The sequence below is a fragment of the Gymnogyps californianus genome, chromosome 5 (assembly GCF_018139145.2).
Source record: "Gymnogyps californianus isolate 813 chromosome 5, ASM1813914v2, whole genome shotgun sequence".
Taxonomy (NCBI): domain Eukaryota; kingdom Metazoa; phylum Chordata; class Aves; order Accipitriformes; family Cathartidae; genus Gymnogyps; species Gymnogyps californianus.
Genome location: NC_059475.1, coordinates 16,386,006 through 16,402,412, shown reverse-complemented (window position 1 = coordinate 16,402,412; position 16,407 = coordinate 16,386,006). Strand labels below are relative to the sequence as shown.

At 41.8% G+C, this 16,407-nt stretch overlaps 1 protein-coding gene across 1 annotated transcript in view; it reads left to right on the top strand.

Annotated features, from left to right (window-relative positions):
- SERGEF (secretion regulating guanine nucleotide exchange factor) overlaps positions 1-16,407 on the top strand; it is a 173,973-nt gene that overhangs the window by 87,487 nt on the left and 70,079 nt on the right.

Sequence of the window (16,407 nt, the reverse complement as noted above, 5' to 3'; positions counted from 1 at the left end):
GAATTTTGATCAATAAAGGTTTAAAGGATGGTAATATAGTTGCTTGCAGTGAGTATGTGGCTATGGAAAATATATCTTGTCAAACTAATGTAATACCTATTCTTTTATGAGACGAAAGTTTGGTAAGTGTATCAATGTCAAATGCAGATGTAACATACTTAGATTTTCAAATGCCGATGTAGTATACTTGGATTTCCGTCAGGCAGTTGGTTAGACAGTGTATGATATTCTGATCAGGAAATTATAAAGATACAAAATGACAATAACAACCACTAAAAAATGAAAAAGCCATTAAAAAATTACAAACTGGCTGCAGGAGGTCCTAGAAATATCACTGTAAATTGAAGTCTTTATCAAATATGTGTGTTTCTAGTGGAGTCACTAGTATTTTAAAAAAAAATAAAAATCTGAACTGTTTGTCTGCTTTGGGAGGGCAGACACTAGGCAGGTCAGCTTTGCCAAGTGTAGGGTCATACATATTGGGAGCAGGAATGCAGGTCGTAGTAACAGGAGGAAGGATTTGCCTCGTAGCAGACAGGAGCACCTTTGAAAAATGTGAGGGCTGTGGTGGACATATCTGAGTTTGGTTTTTGGTGTTATGGTGTGGCCCAAAAGGGTTAATTCTGTTCTCAAGTGTCTGAACATCAAGGTGAGTGATTGTCAGGAAGACGTGCTGGGCATTAGCCTCTGCTGATTTTAGATTGTGTCCAGTATGGGATTGACTTGAACAATTCAAGAACAGCAAGAAGAAACAGCTTGAAACCTATGAAAAAGATTAAAACATTGGAGAAAAAACAAAACCTTAGGCTGAAATATGGAAGGAATGTAATTAGCTTCAGGAAGATGAGGCCTATCTTGATTTCTATTGATAAGTAATTAAAGGAGGAATAGATATGATGGGCTTACAACATGAGTGAGTGAGAAGATGAAGATAGAGAAGGAGGAGCTCATATATACAATGAGAGTAATCAAAATCATGGGAAGTTGTTCTGGGGTGCTTAAAGGTTTGTTTTTGGGGTGGGGGTTGAGTTTTTTCTTCTTTATTTATTTATTTTTAAAAATAGCTGGAAATATCTAAATCAAAATATCCGGTATAAAACCAGTGTCTCATCTAGATGAGACAGATGTTTTCTTCACATTAGAAAACCAACAGACCTGCAACTGTCTCCTCTTCATTTGATGTCAGGGTAGATTTTAAGTTAACATTTCAGTAAGATCCATAATGCTTTGTGTGCAAAGCAAATCAGCTCTTGTGTCCTTCCTTTGGCAAAGCAGGATATTTTATCATGAAAGAGGTGAGTTTTGCTTTTAGGAGAAGAAAAAAAAAAAAAAGATAATGCGTCATCCCCTTGTTGCTTATTCCATTCCAAAATACGCTTCTTTTCAGAACAGCATTGGTTCAGTCTGTCATAGTGCTGTGGAGCCTTCTTAGCAGAATCTCTTTGGTCCTAGTAGTATGAAAACAGAATGGGTATGGCGGAATTAAGCTGCTGGATAGGGTTATAGTGAGCTGAACTGAAGCTGTCTTCCTGGAATGAAGAGGAGTCATTTTGCTACTACTGGGAGTAGTCATATAAGCTACTCCTAACTAGGATTTTGTATAAGGCTTGATTTTGAAATATTGGTGTTCTGCTATTAGTTTCCTCTGTTTTGAGGAATAAATAATTTGGTCTTCAGCAGGATTGGGGCTCGTGTTTACATGTTCCTATGGCTTTTGTTAGGTCAAGACATTTGGTCTTTCTTTTTATGGGTACTCGTCCCTTTTTCCTGACAGTATCAGAATGAAACTGTACAATGTAATTGGTCTGCGTGAAAAGATGACAATACTGTCTCCCTCCTAAATCAGTCTAATTTCTTGCTTTTTGGGTTGCTGTTACACATTGAACAGATATTTCTGGTGAATCGTCCACAGTGATGCTAGATAGTTCCCCTGAGAGGTTCCAACTAATTTAGAATCTATCTGTATATGTGAACAGTCTAAATGATTCTTTTTGGTATCCAGAAAGATTTATTATGCTGTACCTGACCACAGTAAATTTTATTTCTCTCAGTCTTGCCCATATATCAAGTTTTATTAGCTTCTTCTGGAGTTTTGATTCATTCACAACTCCTCAATTTCAAGAACTCTAAATGAATTCATGTTGCAGGACCTTCACTATCCATCCTGTTTCCTTTGTAGGCAGTTTTCAATAATGTGTGTGATGTCTTTGACACAGATGGAGCAAGGGATTACACTAGGTTGAAAATAGGACCCCTCCTCAAAAAACAAACAAGGATTGCCACATCGTAAATTACGTGTATTTGCAGTCAGTGTGCAAGTGGGTGTGAGCAATGAAAGCTTTTCAAAATTTGTTCTATTAAAGCTGTTTTTCTTTTTTATTCCAGAAGGTATAGCTCTATCTGTGGCAGTATCTGGAAATAAAAGGGAGAAGTAATTATTGGACATAAATCTCTTGCAGTCAAATGCAATCCTGTAGTAGGGAGACCAGAATAAGATTCTGCTGAGCCATAGCTCACAAGTGAAGATATTTACTATGGTTCATGCCAATCTGGCACCTCTGTGCAATACTGCTATAAGAGGATTATTCACTTAACTTTAAGAAAATGTAAAAATATGGATATTATGTGGACTTAAACTAAGCTTAAATTTGTAAGAACTTGTTGCCTTGTGAGTTTTGTTAGGGTCACATACAGAAGAAAAATATTTACCAGTCCTTTTTGCCAAAATGCCATATTTTAATTTGGCTGTCATAACCACAGTTCTTCAGAAATTGGGCTTCACATTTCTCAGACTACTTGTGGGGTTTTATCCCTGTTAGTTCCTTATGTTGTAGTGGAAATCTCCTGACTTGTGGGAGTGGGCTCACTGAGCAAGTGTGTTCTCAGTTTGTTAGGGTTCCAAGGCTATAGTCTGTTTATACTGTAACTGGTTAAAGCCTTTACACTTACAGTTCTACAGCTACACCTCATCTGCTGGCTTCTTAATCAAGGAATTATTTGCTCCTGAGAAAGAAACATATGTTTTTCAGCCTATGGAGGCATCAAAAAATTGCTAGTGAGTGCTTAGTGCTTCTGTGGCATCAACTGCAGATAACTGGTGTTGGATGATATCCATTCCCAGTAATGGATTACTGAGCAGAGTGTGTTATTGCATGAGATTTTGGGGAGAAAAGGTTGTTTTCTTTTGTTTTCCTGTAGGCACTGGTCACAACATATGTAGGCAAATTCTGTGGATAAATTAGTATGCATTTAGTTGGTCTTGTGAAACCACTCTCTTCACAGTTAGACTTGAATGGTATTGTAGTGGTTATTATCTGCTTCATTCTTTCAAACTGCAAAAATGCTGTCATGTTTAGAAATGGATCGTAAGAAAAATTGTTCCATAATGTGAATTAAATGACCAGTCAGTGCATCCTTTGGCTTGTCAGGTGGGACACATCATCTCTCAGCTTACTCTGCTCCTGCAGCATTTGGTCCCCTGGCAAGACTGGGAGCCTTTGAAGTTGAGCCGGCTGGCATGTTCCCTGAGAAAAGAAGAGAAGAAAAGGTCATTTGAAACTGCTGTGCTAGTACTGGTGTGCAAGAACCATGCCTCAAAGGTAGCGAAGACTGAAAGAGAGAAAGGAGTGGATATTGTGCGAGAGAGATGGTGCATAATAGAAATGTCTTGTAATTAGGCAGCTGCTAGGTCAAAATAAACTGGAATGAATGTGTGGTTTTAAAGAGCAATCCAGCTGAGATGAATGAATGGTTCTCCTGAACGTGAATAGCTGGAGGTCTGTTGGTGGGCTGCCTGACTCGCCTGGCATTGGCCAGCTGCAGTTTATTTTCCAGCCCTGGAAAGAGCAGATGTGTTCTGACCTCACTCCAGTGGAGCAACAGCAAGGGTCTGTGACCTTTTTCTACTGTCTACTCTTGTCCTACAGCTGTTTTCTTGAGTCAATGGATGGTTTTCTGATAGAATACACTCTGGCTATAGTCTTATTCAAAAAAGTTCAAGTTAGAACTTTGAAGGCTTTATGATTGACTGGTTAAGGGATCAGGAGCACAAGTAGTGTTCTCCTCTGTCCTTCCAATTGCAGGGAATGATGAGGGAAGAAACAGGAAGAGCCAGCAGATCAATACCTGGCTCCGAGCCTCGTGTCACCGGCAGAATTTTGGGTTGGTCTACATGACACCAGGCCTGCTGGCGACAGACAGGGTACACCTGTCTCAAAGGGGGAAAAGGATCTTTGTGCAGGAGTTGGCAGGGCTCATTGAAAGAGCTTTAAACTAGATTTGAAGGGGGAAAGGGATAAAACCAGGCTCGCTAGAGATAAGCCTGGGGGCGGTACGCCAATGTTTGAGGGATGGTGTGCTAGCAAGGTCCTTCAGTCTGCCATCTCAGTGGAGGCAGGGGATGGAGATCCATGTGGCAGCAAAGACGCAAGGGTTATTGATGTGTTAGAAACCACAGAAGCACCTGAGAATGGTCATGTAGGAATTAGGGCTTCTCCCCCAGAAAGGTGGCAGCATCAATAGCCTAAGTGAAGTGCATCTACACCAATGCGTGCAGCATGGGCAACAAACAGGAGGAGCTGGAAGCCATTGTGCAGCTGGAAAACTATGATATAGTTGCCATCATGGAAACACGGTGAGATGACTCGCACAACTGGAGTGCTGCAATGGATGGCTATAAACTCTTCAGAAGGGATAGGCAAGGAAGGAGAGGCGGTGGGGTAGCCCTGTATCTTAGGGAGTGTTTTGACTGTCTAGACCTTAATGATGGTGATGATAGGGTTGAGTGTTTATGGGTAAGAATCAGGGGGAAGGCCAACAAGGCAGATACATGGTGGCAGTCTGTTATAGACCGCCCAACCAGGATGAAGAGGCAGACAAAATATTCTATAAGCAGCTGGGAGAAGTCTCACAATCACTAACCCTTGTTCTCGTGGGGGACTTCAACTTACCAGATGTCTGCTGGAAATACAATACAGCAGGGAGGAAACAGTCTAGGAGGTTCCTGGAGTGTGTGGAAGATAACTTCCTGACACAGCTGGTGAGTAAGCCAACTAGAGAGGGTGCCCCACTGGACCTGTTGTTTGCGAACAGAGAAGGACTTGTAGGTGGTGTGATGGTTGGAGGCCATCTTGGGCATAGCGATCACGAAATGCTAGTGTTTTCGATTCTTGAAGTAAGGAGGGGGGTCAGCAGAACTGCTAACTTGGACTTCCAGAGGGCAGACGTTGGCCTGTTTAGGGGCCTGGTTGACAGAGTCCCTTGGGAGGCAGTCCTGAAGGGCAGAGGAGTCCAGGAAGGCTGGACATTCTTCAAGAAGGAAGTCTTAAAGGCACAGGAGCAGGCCGTCCCCATGTGCTGAAAGACGAGCCGGCAGGGAAGAAGACTGGCCTGGCTGAACAGAGAGCTTTGGATGGAACTCAGGAAAAAAAGGAGAGTTTATGACCTTTGGAAGAAGGGGCAGGCAACTCAGGAGGACTACAAGGATGTCATGAGGTTATGCAGGGAGAAAATTAGAAGGGCCAAAGCCCAGCTAGAACTTAACCTGGCTACTGCCGTAAAAGACAATAAAAAATGTTTCTATAAATACATTAGCAACAAAAGGAGGGCTAAGGAGAATCTCAATCCTTTATTGAATGCGGGGGGAAACATAGTGACAAAGGATGAGGAAAAGGCTGAGGTACTAAATGCCTTCTTTGTCTCAGTCTTTAATAGTAAGACCAGTTGTTCTCCAGGTACCCAGCCCCCTGAGCTGGAAAACAGGGACGGGGAGCAGAGTGAAGCCCCCATAATCCGAAGGGAAATGGTTAGCAACCTGCTACACCACTTAGACACACACAAGTCTATGGGGCCGGATGGGATCCACCCAAGGGTACTGAGGGAGGTGGCAGAAGTGCTCACCAAGCCGCTTTCAATCATTTATCAGCAGTCCTGGCTAACCGGGGAGGTCCCAGTTGAACGGAAGTTAGCAAATGTGACGCCCATCTACAAGAAGGGCCATAAGGAGGATCCGGGGAACTACAGGCCTGTCAGTCTGACCTTGGTGCCAGGGAAGTTTATGGAGCAGATCACCCTGAGTGCCATCACATGGCATGTACAGGACAACCAGGTGATCAGGCCCGGTCAGCATGGGTTTATGAAAGACAGGTCCTGCTTGACTAACCTGTTCTCCTTCTGTGACAAAGTGACCTGCTTAGTGGATGAGGGAAAGGCTGTGGATGTTGTCTACCTAGACTTTACTAAAAGCCTTTGACGCCATTTCCCACAGCATTCTCCTGGAGAAACTGGCTGCTTGTGGCTTGGACAGTCGTACTCTTCACTGGGTAAAAAACTGGCTGGATGGCTGAGCCCAAAGAGTTGTGGCGAATGGAGTTAAATCCAGTTGGTGGCCCATCACAAGTGGTGTTCCCCAGCGCTCAGTATTGGGGCCAGTTCGGTTTAATATCTTTATCAATGACCTGGACGAGGGGATGGAGTGCACCCTCAGTAAGTTTGCAGACGACACTAAGTTGGGCGGGAGTGTTGATCTGCTTGAGGGTAGGAAGGCTCTACAGAGGGATCCGGACAGGCTGGATCGATGGGCTGAGGCCAATTGTATGAGATTCAACAAGGCTAAGTGCCAGGTCCTGCACTTGGGTCACAACCACCTCATCCAACACTACAGGCTTGCGGAATAGTGACTGCAAAGCTGCCCAGCAGAAAAGGACCTGGCGGTATTGGTTGACAGCTGCCTGAATATGAGCCAGCAGTGTGCCCAGGTAGCCAAGAAGGCCAATAGCATCCTGGCTTGTATCAGAAATCCTGTGGCCAGCAGGACTAGGGAAGTGATCGTCCCCCTGTACTCGGCACTGGTGAGGCCACACCTCAAATACTGTGGGCGGTTTTGAGCCCCTCACTACAAGAAAGACATTGAGGTGCTGGAGTGTGTCCAAAGAAGAGCAACAAAGCTGGTGAAGGGTCTAGAGAACAAGTCTTATGAGGAGTGGCTGAGGGAACTGGGGTTGTGTAACCTGGAGAAAAGGAGGCTCAGGGGAGACCTTATCGCTCTCTACAACTACATGAGAGGAGGTTGTAGCGAGGTGGGTGTCGGTCTCTTCTCCCAAGTAACAAGCGATAGGACAAGAGGAAACGGCCTCAAGTTGGACTAGGGAAGGTTTAGATTGGATATTAGGAAAACTTTCTTCACTGAAAGGGTTATCAAGCACTGGAACAGGCTGCCCAGGGAAGTGGTTCAATCACCATCCCTGGAGGTATTTAAAAGATATGTAGATGTGGTGCTTAGGGACATGGTTTAGTGGTGGACTTGGCAGTGCTAGGCTAACAGTTGGACTTGATGATCTTAAAGGTCTTTTCCAACCTAAACGATTCTATGATTCTATAATTCAGCTTTTTAATAAAAATGCCTTTTTATCAGCTGTGTAGAGTCACTTCAGACATGTTTTTTTTTCCTAATTCTCCCTTTGTGACTAGCATTAAGGCTCAGTCTCTATTTGAGTCCTTACAAATGGTATCCTTGTTTATCCGGAAGAGCTTTTCTATTCATTTTTGCATTGGAGTCTTAGCAAGTTTACATTTTATTTATTTCCAGCAAGCTTGCTGCAGGGAGCTGTACTGTTACTAAGTGCTGCAGAAACAGAGAATCCAACAGTGAAGAGCAGAGTTACATGACACCCTAAAGGCATAAGCACCATTTATTTGGAGAGGTAAAGGAGTGGACAGTCAGCAAAATTCATGGCTTGATGTTTTTATACAAGGCTAACCCTTATGGAAGCTGCATGCCTGCAGCTCTGCTGGAAAGTAAATGAACCAAGAAAATTCTGTCCTCAAATTGAGGTAGCTGGTGTATGAAAAACATTTTTTTTTTTCCCTCAGATGTTTATTTTGTCATATTTTAGGAGGAGTTCTTAACGTGCTACTGTTTTTTTGACTACAGATTAAGTTGATTACATTTTTATTTTTACGTGCATATATGTGGGAGGGGGAGAGACAGTGAGGGTTGTGCTGGAAATCAGGCAAAGATTTGCATTCTTGAACAGCTGATAGTTATCTTAAATAATATTTCCCAAAGGCATTGGGTTCAATGAGGGACACTTCAAATGATATTACACAGTACCAGTAACCTGCTCATTTTTTTCAAAGGACATAAAATGTTTTGGAGATTAAGTAGGTTTTTTTATTCTCTTCACTGACAGTGTATCTGTGTACTGCCAGTTTATGCAAGCAGCGGTGCTCACTGCGGTCAACAGGGCTAGCAGTGAAATGAAAGGTCAGTGCAATTGTGCATGAGAGCTTCCTTGAACATTTAGTAATTTCTCTGAAAATTAGTCTTCCTATATCCTGGTGCTGGGTGTTGAAGAACTGAGACATTCAAGATTCAATCATGAATTTGGATTTATTGCTGGAAGAAGCAAAAAAGCCTCTGCACTTTAAAATAAAAGTAGTATTCCTTAATGACATCATTCATAATATTCTTTTGATAATACTGCCAGGTGTTTTGGAGGCAATTTTTAATGAATAGTGTAGGTGAAAAGCATGTGAAAGAAGAAAATACTGTAAGGAGGTTCCAAAAAACCCACATGCTAGAAAAAGAAGGTTTATAGAGGGTCAATAAAGTCCTCACATTGGTGGGGCCAGTTCCCTCTGGGCAGTATGGTCAGACAGGGCTAATCAAGTGATGGCTTCTGTCTTGAGCCAGCGTGGTCCCAGCCATGGCCACGCTACCAGCATTTATCTCCTTTAAGAGGGTCTTTTAGGGACAGTGTCTGCCTGTCCACAATGTCCAAATAGAATACCCAGACAGTCAATTGTTTCAGGGTATAAATTTTATAAAAAGTGCTTTTTTTCCTTTTAGTTCTACAAAAATGCAAGGCTTTGTGCTATTGTGTAATCTTGCAGGCTGTGTATGCTGAGTTCTCTGCATTATTTTTTTTTATGTAGAAGAATTGTAGTGAGATTGCTTGCAATAACACCACAGTTAGGGCAGAGCTGAGTTCCCATGATATGTACATTTGATTGCTCTGTGATTCTCTCCAGCTTCGCTGAATATTCCAGAAAATACTCCAAATGGATTAAAAATGACGGACTGTTTTGCCACAAGGAAAGAGATGTGAAGCCCAGATTCTGTTGAAAAAATTAAAACTGTAGTTATACATCCACAAAAGGACCTTGGAAATAGTTGTTCAAGTAGTATTTGATGTTTTGTTGCCAAATACTACTTCCTGTCATGACTTTCATTCTAAGCCTATAAAATGTTGGATAATGATATGTACTTTGACAGAATGTTTGCCTGCAATCATTGTTTACTAGAACCATTCATTTCATTAAGTTCACAGTACTAGAAATTAGCACATTCAGATAGGTAATGATGACATTTATATGCTATAATGAACATTTTTCTTTTTGCTGTTTGCATGTAAAATAGCATAGGAAGAAAAGACAGATACCAAGTTTTTTTGGCATGCAGCAAGCTACAATTCTTGACCTGAAAACATCAGAATAATCTGATGGTAAGGATGTGTGTGTTGATGGTACAGTCAGATCAGTGTATAAAGAGGTTTTGAAATGTGTTATTTCTGTGGTCTTGGTTTCTTTCATTTCTTCTGTCAAAGTGGTGTTTGTGGCCTTAAATAAAGAGCAAACTAGCTGTAGTCCCCAAAGCAAGCCCAAATAGATTGTAAGGTATTCATCTTAGTGCCTCTCATTTAACTTTAGGAGAGGGAGGCACTGAAACTGTAAGGAGCTGAGAATTGTGGATGAAACAATCTAAACCAAAATCATTTTGAGAAGAATAGGGAAGAAGTTCCCTTGGGTAAAACTGTGCATCTGCTGAAGACCCTGTTCCTCTAGTTCATATTTGGATGTGGACAGAGATGTCTATAATGTTAGGATTTTGGCCTTGTGGGATTTGCACTGCACAGACATAGGCTTGGGAGGATGTACACATTAACAGTCAGGGCTGATGTGATTGACGATTTCTTTATCAATCAGAAGGGATACTTTAGTCTTCACAAAATAATGAAGACTGAATGGGGATCTTGTTACAGGAAACAAACTGGGATTGAATGACCCTGACTTGGTTCATTTTAAAAATGATGAAAGGATAAACAAAAATTCATTTGTGGCTCAGGTCTTGATTACAAAAATGGAAAATTTTGACAGACTAGTGAGGCTGAGGGATATGAAAGTGACAGAGCTTTATTTTCCTGGAATGAAAGATGCTAATGGTTTCTGAACCCCACGGAAGGAAGGGAACTGCCTGAAGAAGAATATAAGAACTAACTGGAAAATCTTCAGGCAATGGAGAAGAGCCAGCTGACCTTGCTGACTTGTGAAGATTTTTATCACACTTGTCTTGGCTGCGTTCTTGTTGTTCTACTAAAACCTAATCCCACTGGGTGTTCTTACTGGGATCTCAGCAACTTTTGTATTGTCCTAGAGTCATCTGATGATGAGGATTTTGTTGGTGGACATGGATCTTACTTTGTCTTGACATCTCAATCCATCCATCCTCAATTTGAGGCAAACAGAACATATCTAAGTTTTTCAATATGACCACACTTGCCTTGCAAGTAGACTTTGTGGGTGCACATGGGTTGCTGTGATGTAAATGTTCCATGGAAATGCTGACTGCTTTAACAATTAGCTTTTCTTTCCTCCTTTTATTTTCATCCCCTGTGCCTGATCTCTTTAATGATAGCTTTATGTGGTTGTGATGCTTCCTACCTGATATTAAAAGATTAGTTGTTTTTTGGTATGTGTTTTTGGGTTGGTTTGTTTGTTTGTTTGTCTGGATTGTTTTGTTGTTGGTTTGGGGGTTTTTTTGGTGGGTTTTTTTTGTGGTTCCCCCCCCCCCCTTTGGAATTATGGAATTGCAACTGTTTCCATCTCCTGCAAGCACTTGAGACCCAAGCTCCACCAGCTGAATCAGAGAAGTGCAACTGCACCCTGTTAGCCACAAGAAGCTGTTCCTGGTAGGGGGGTGCTCAGTGAGTAAGTGGATAGCATAGCAGTTTCTCATGTATGGTTAGTGTCATAGAGAGGGAATGTGTGCAGATACTTATATATATGTCACGGCATGGAGGGTGTAAAGGCAAGATCTTGGGGTTGGCCAGCTAGCTTTTTGGTGACTGTAAGACAATTGGCAAGGCAGGATATTGAATGATTGGAGATGGGACTCTGAAATGGTAGGTGGAGAAGCAAGGGAAATGCTGCACGGGGAAAAAGCATTTTGTGTCTTGTGCTACGAGTGAGGCAGGCTTGGGATTAGTTTCAGGCAGGGAGGGCATAGATCATAACTCTGGAAGCTACAGAGAGCTATAAAATCTTTCTTTTGAAAGCTTACAGCATCCTGCCAATGTCTTAATGCTTCCTCTCTTCCTCCATGCTTGCAAAGGTCCACTTACATGGCATATTAGCTTTTGGTCAGGTGTGTCTTGAGGAGGAATGTTTTCTTCCAGACGTAGTACACCGACTTCAGTTTAAATTCTGTTGTGAATTTTCTTGCTGTAGTGAAAAGTAAAACTACATACAAACTAAAAAGCCAATCACACAACAACAAAAAGCCCACCTTAAGTAGAAGATTAGAAAAATGGAAAATGTCTTGTGAGCTATAGGACAGTGGGCTTCTCGCTTTTCAACTGATACAGCCAACAGCTAGGAACAGATTTAATGTGCTCTTCTTGGTGCGGTTGTACTGGTTTGCTGCTAACATGCGTTGCATTAAACTGCACTTAGTCTTGTGCTTGCCAAGGAATGTGACTAGGTTAGCAAGCTGCTTTCTTATCAGTCAGGAGTCAAATGATCCAGAAGAGGAACACAGAGTTCCTAGTGAAGGATCATTGGAAGCGGGACAGCTTTGCTAATTAGATTCCTTTTATTTTATTTTAGTTTTTCACATCAGTAGAAATCTGCATACAAATGTAGTTGGGCAGAGTGTGTCAAACAGTACAAATCATTGTTACAATACATTAATCAAGGGCATGGAAGAACAGCTCTGGGAGAGAAGATTCCCCTGTCTTAGGTAAGCTTTGATCTGCAGTCTCTCGGTCACCTCGTCTCCTTCCATTAGGACTTCTGATCCGAGAAGGAATAAAATTTGCCATCTTCTGGCCCTGGCAATTTCCTTACAGGGAAATTTGTCAAAAGACATGAGATGCCATGGCTCAAGTCCTGGATAAAAGTACTTATGTGCACACCCTTTTAATGGTTTCCTCCGCCTGCCCGCTCCCCCCCCCGCCCCGCCAAGAGCTATGCTTTCATGCAATTAAAAAGTTAGTAATGGTAGTGACTAGAATCTGGATGTAACTTAAACATCATATCTTCATTCATCCTTAGAAATCTATTTTGTACATCATGCTCTTATCTCTGAGAAATGATGGAAGCCTCCGTATCCTTGAATGTTTTGGGAAATAATTGCACTGTAGGGAATTAACATGCACTCATAGGGCAGTGAACCAAAAATAAATGGTGTTGAGGTCCTTTTGTTGTTCTGGTTAAGCACCCTGATGTTTGGATGCTTGTGAATTTTCAATCTGCAATCACCCTTGTGAGTCCAGCTCCCTGTGCCTCTTCCTTGCAGCTCCTGGTACTGTCCCTTCCCTTCTGCTGCAGCACTAGGCTGCTTTGCCTGCAGTTCTGACTCGATCTTTTTCCTGATGGGTTGCACAACAGCTCCTCAGTCGGAGCTCTGGGAGTACAGAAAGAAAAGAAAGAATAGCCTTGTGGTCAAGGCACTAGCCTGAAACTTGAATTTTTATACGCTTTGTCAGACTTGTTTTGTTACAGTGCTCGGAAGTCCCTTAGGGGATGGTTGACAAAAGGTATCTTGTCTCTTAATTACCTTTTGAAATCAATGGGAGATTCTATGTCTAAATATCCACATGAGTTTTATCCTGTATATGTTTGTTTACTGTCTACAAAGGAGAGAACAATACTTTCTTAGCTCATAGGACTGTGGGGGAACAAAAGGAGGGATAGCTATTCTTCAGAAAGATCTGCATCCCAGATATAAGAGGGAGGTGCTCTGTATTTACCCTCACCTCTCCTCTGAACCTTCTTCCCTGATAACATCTCCTTGAGTAGATAACCTCTTCCTAGTATGCATACATATATTTATGTATGCACACGCTTTCTTCTTTATATATACACATATATATATGAATGTATATAAAAATATATTAAACATTATTTTTATATACTTCATATAGTATTTTTAATATATAAAAATATTTTAATCTTAACTGAAATACTTTCTCTATTTTGTGTAACCCACTGCTTTTACATTAAATCAATTAATTTCTGTTAGGGGTGGGCCATAAGCATATCTGCAGGCTGCAGAAAGATGCTGGTGTTTTGCCCAGAGTTAGTGGTTGCTGTGCTAAGGTCTTTCCTCACCATCCATGCAGCTTATGTCCCGACTATTTATGATTAATAAAATGCTGGTCCCTTGGCTGCTTCTCACCACATGTGTTAAATCTGGATGGATGGATGGATCTGAACTGCAACCATTGCTAGGTAGAAAACAGCTTGCTAACACGCAATTTAAGGGAAGAAACAAACAATTTATGTGTGATTGAAAGGGCACAGATAATAAGGTAAGTAAGTTCTGAGTACAATGGTCCCTAAGCATTCTTTTCCTGCCTCACAGGTGTTTGTAAAGTGCTTTGAGATCGTTTCTATAAAGATCACAATATACTTGCACAACTCCTCAAATTTTCCTCCAAACAGAGAAGAAACTTTAATATAAATTGTTTCTGTGTAGGGGATCATGTTTCTTAGGCTCACAGAATGCTTCACTCACTAGCAGTCACTCTGATTTGTCTTTAAATTAGTGATTTTTTTTTTTTTCATTTAAAACAGAATGTAAAAATATTGCCCAATTAGAAAGCATTATTGTGTGTTTATAAGTACCCTTGAATGTACTTATCCACTGGGAGCATGCAGATGTCTGTTGGAATTTAAGTTCTCTGCAGCACGTTGGGGGTGGGGACAGAAGTAGCCAGAAAATTATGGTTGCTGCAGTAAATACCAGGCTTCTCCCAGTGACCTGCACTGACTGCAGAGCTTATTACATCTAATGTAAGCATAAAACATCTGTTCAGCAATGCTGTTCTCTGGCTGGTCTGTATTTGTACCAGCAAATTATGCGGTTTTGGCTGATTATTGCCTGTTGTGGGGAGTCATGAAGAAAAGGGGGTATCACATTTTAAAGCTTATTGTTAAAAAGGTGTTATGAAATACCTGCAAGGCAGCACTGCTCATTAAGCAGTGGCAACCTTGCTTCACCACTGTGGCGTGGTCCCTTCTGAGCTCCAGAGTCATAGGTGTGCAGGCCAGCAGGAATCCTGTGGATGGATGATGTAGCCTGTAGCAGGCAGCATGGATGGTGAATAAGACTGCTGTTTCAGAAAGCTAACTTTAGTCTGGGGGTGCCTACAAAGTCGGTCTGTGTTGTCAGGTGGTGACACCCTGAGGTAAGGCAGAGGTGGTGAACCTTGTGCTCTCAATCTAGCAAATTCTTCTTTGGAGCACAGTACTGCTGCTGGTACATGGTGTGTGCTGTCCTTGCTCTGGGCCATGGAAGGTGAATCCAGGGCACTGCCTTCAGCAGCTTGCAATTTTGCTTGATTTCAGTCATTGTTAGCAAAGCTGGCACTTCCACTGAGGTGGCTTTTACCTGACCAAAAGGGATGCAGCAGCACTAGTCATTTGTGCTTTGCAGTAGCTTTTACCCCATCAGGCTACAGAGCTGCATTGAGTGCATCTGCGCAACCTGTTGGCTGTGAGTGACTGGCATGGGGGCAGCTCCCCAGAACTGACGAGTCTGTATAATACAGCAATTCCTGGTCTGGTTGTATCCAGTGCGGTTTGATTGACTCCCTTACAACCTGATAAGCTGGCTAGTGGGTGGCTCTGAACGGTGGGCAGAGTAACAGCTACATGAATAGAGTACAAAGCTCTTTGAGGTCACCAGCATTCTTTTGTCTGGCTTGCAGGCTCTGTAGCTGCTGCTATTAGATATGGGAAGAAAATGCTTCTTCGTCAGGTGATGTTTTATATTCTAAACAACACCGTGGGTGGGTGGGTGGTGGTTTTTTGTTGGTTTGGTTTGGTTTTTTGGTTCTGGTTTTTGGGTTTTTTTTTGTTTGTTTGTTTGTTTTTTTAATGTAGTGTTTCTGAAGGGGATCCTGGCAGTAAGTATGAACCACCAGCCTGAGCAGTTCTTTTGTACTTACGCTTTTGAATCTGTGCCTGTGTTAGCGTATTTCCTAGGGGAGTAGCTGAGAGAGGATTATTCACACCTCAGATAAAATTTATTTATTTTATTAGCAGCAGCTTCAGTATCTCCAATTTTCAGCACTTGGTGAAGATGTAGAATTTGCTTTTTTGCTAGAAAGCCTTCGCACGTGTTTCCATGTGTGGATCTTGTTTCCATGGCATCAACCTTTAAGCTCGAGAAGCATTGGTGGGAGCATTAGCCAGTGAATAGGCATTAGGAACAAGCTCTGCTCCTGTGTAGGGCTCTGACTTGTGACGAGGATAATAATCTGGGATATGGCGATGATTTATGCATTTTAACAGTCAGGGCTTAAAGCTTTGCCTGTCTGCAGTATTGTGGAATAGAAGACTTGATGCAGTCCTGCTAGTGCTCTTGCAAAGGCATTGCTTTTCCTGCTGCTTTGTCTTGATTTTTCTGAAGATGAGGCCATGCTGGAGTGTGCTGTGACTTGAATTATTTTTCTTGCCCCATTTTCCCAAATGCTTTAATGTCTTGGCTAAGCACCTCTATCTTAAAGAGTCTGTTTTGTCTTCCTTGCCATTGTTGTGTTAGGATGGCATTGACCAAACGTTTTCATGTCACGGTTGTGGCGCGGGTACATCATGACTAGTAGTGTTTGCAGAGTTTTTAATTGTAACACAATTGCTCAAGCTAGTGTGTGTCAGTCTTGGGTGTCTCTTTTCCAGTAAATGCTCAAGCACAGTGAGCTGAGTACAAGAACTGTTTTGTTAACTTCTATGGTTATATGTTATGCAGGCATTGAGGTAATTGTAGCAGGTTCTCTGGCTTTAAAAACTATAAAGTTATGCATGCACAAAACCATATAAAATTTTGATGGTGTGGACTTCTATTTTTTTAATATAATTGAGCATATAGTTCTGTTTTCTATTTTATCATTGCAAATATACTTTTAAGAAGTAGAAGAATGCGCTTATTAATTTTCTCCCACTCAGTAATACATGTAATGGGCAAGTAGGTGCAAGACAATGAACCGGATACAGGATTTTGAGGGGATTGCTCATGTTTTAATTTAAAACTTGAGGGCACTCAGCAGAGCAACCTTGTGTAAGATGATGTCTGTATTACATCAGACAGTTATGCCAGCAGTGACATTGTGAAAGAATTCAATGGGA